General features: G+C 24.7%; 1 pseudogene; it reads left to right on the top strand.

Annotated features, from left to right (window-relative positions):
• The first annotated feature begins 1798 nt into the window (after positions 1-1798).
• Positions 1799-1916, top strand: LOC114915667 (uncharacterized; annotated as a pseudogene).
• The last annotated feature ends 877 nt before the right edge of the window (positions 1917-2793 follow it).

Here is a 2793-nt window from a genome sequence, read left to right as displayed (position 1 = left end):
CACGAAGACCTAAGTTCAATCATCATTGCGACCATTCTTGTAATCGTTTCCATCTTACCAAAAAATATATATTTTAAATTAATTCTTATAATATATATTTACAAACATCTATCAAAATCAAAACAATTACACATTCTATTAATTCCAACATTTTAATTTTTAACAACTCTTAAAATTATTTAAAATAGTTAAATTGAATTTTTAACAATTAATTTTTAAAATAGTTAAATTTAATTTTTAACAATTATTCTATCCATTAAATTCTAATAGTTAAATTTTTACAAACAATTCAATTCTAATAATAAAAAAACTATACAATTTAATCAAAAAAATTAAATTACCCATACCCAAATAATATACATTAATTTTATCAAAAATTATTATTATATTATTTAACTAATCCAAATAATTCAATAGTTCAAAAATTTTTATTAAAAATATTGTACAACTAATTTTAAAATAATTATAACATCGCACAATATTTAAAGCAAGAACACTTAAAATTTTTTTTAGGAACATATAAACATAAGGAAACCTTTATTTTTTTGAAAATTTATCTACTTTTTATTTCATAACTTACTACAAATTTAATCAAACTATATTAACTAACTTATTTAAACTAAATAAAATCTACATATATTTTAAAATATTTTAACAATTAATTTTAAATTAATAAATAATTATTTAATATTTATATGTCGCTCAATTATTATAAAAAATTATATTTTTATCAAATTTTAAACACATATATTATATTTCTTGAATTTACAATATATAATGAATTTTAAAAAATAAAATTTATATACTAACTTGTAACCAATTTGCAACAACAAATAGAGAATTAAATTTAGTTATTTAACCGGCAAAATAACACAAAAAAATTAATCAAAAAAATAAATAATTAAACAAAAAATTATAAATAAAAAAATAATAATTTACAAGAGTAAGGGAAAAAAGAGATTAGGAATGAGAGAAGAGGGTAAGAATAAATTTGTAGAGGAGAAGGAGGATCAGGGGCATGGAGGAGGGGAATTCGCATGTCCTTGCATCCCTGACACGTTATAGACGAAGAGTTGCCATATGGATGGAGCAGAAGCCCCCATGCGTCATTTAAAAGGCACACAAAGCTGGTTGAGCATCAGAAAACAAATGAAGTAAGATATTTTGTGCGTCATCCATTTATCTTTTTGTTCATGCACAAAATGTTTGTACCTTACGCCATTTGATTACATTGTCACATGGCAGAAATCACATAAAACGGTAAAAAAAAATAAAGTATTTTTTAAAATTTATTTGTGCCTAAAATCCAAATCAAGTTATTTAAGTAGAGATGTTGTGAAAAAAAATTTATAGAACAATTTTTTTTCAAATAAAGTTACACAAATGGACCCACACTTAGTTTATGTACCAAAATGAAACTGTTTATTCTTCACATTCAGAATTCGGTTTCCCGGGAACCAAATTTTGAACTGATTTGAATACTTTGGCGAGTGATGGTGGTTGCTGGAATTCGATTATTATGGAGCCGAATTCTGAGCAGCCTTTACCTTATTTTTTTTGTTTTCATTTTTATTAAATTGTATTTTTTTAAAAGAATTAAATTTTTTAAACAATTTAAAAATATGCATTAATTAAATAGAATTTGTTTATTAATATTTTAAATAAGTAATTTAATTTTTTTAAAATAAATTAAAAATGTAATAAGTTATAATGTTAATAAATAATAATTTTAATAAGTTATATTTATAATAAATTTCAAATTTAATAAATAATAATTTTAATAAGTTTATTTTTATAAAGGTGCGATCATACTAGCACTAATGCTCCAGATCCCATCAGAACTCCCAGTTAAGCGTACTTGGACGAGAATAGTACTAGGATGGGTGACCTCTTGGGAAGTCCTCGTGTTGCCCCTCTTTTTTTAAACAACACCAAAATAAAATTTATTTTTATAATAAATTATAAATTTAATAAATAATATTTTTGATAAGTTATATTTATAATAAATTAAAAATGTAATAAATAATAAATATAATAATATATACAATTTAAATATCTTTATAATTACTAAATTTAATAAATTAGTATTAAATATATTAATTATATTTACAATGAAAATTACATTTATTAGACTAAAAATTCATTACAACAATAAAGATCAATGGTGGCGGAAACTAAATGCATGACCAATATTTGGACATGTCTTCCTAATGTGACGAGGGGTGTGACAATAGGAGCAATTTTTTTACATGATTATGTTGTTCTCTAATGTCCATCTCTATTCTAATTATGTTGGACTTGGGTCGACCCTTTAAAGTTCTCTTGAGTTTCGAATTTGGCTACAAAGTTTAACCAGTGTATGTACTAAGTAGGCCAATAATCTTCATGTCGGAGCACTCAATTGTCCTTCGTCGACCTTTGCAACTTGTTGTAAGGTATATATGGGAGATATGTAGCTTTCATAGTCGTGGTGTGCATGTAAGCATGAAGTTAGTACATGAAAGCAATGAATATGAACTTTCTGGAACTTGCCATAATCACACCACATCTCATCTAACCTTATTATAAATTTCTCAATGAGTCAAAATTCTCTCGGATATTGTGTTTCTTCCACTATAAATCTAGTGCTTAATCTGTCAAAGGTAATAACTCTATGAGTGTTTGCCTTTGATTGTCCATCTTGAATAATTTTACTTTTAATTTTCGAGTAGACATATCCAACATTAATCATTACATCCACTTCCCTGCCTCTTTGAACGAAGAACTTGTTGCAACGAGTGTATGTCGCCATTA

This window comes from Cajanus cajan, chromosome 7 (assembly GCF_000230855.2).
Source record: "Cajanus cajan strain Asha chromosome 7, NIPB_CcT2T_4, whole genome shotgun sequence".
NCBI lineage: Eukaryota > Viridiplantae > Streptophyta > Magnoliopsida > Fabales > Fabaceae > Cajanus > Cajanus cajan.
Note: the sequence above shows the minus strand (reverse complement) of the source record. Positions and strands in the feature narration are given on the sequence as shown.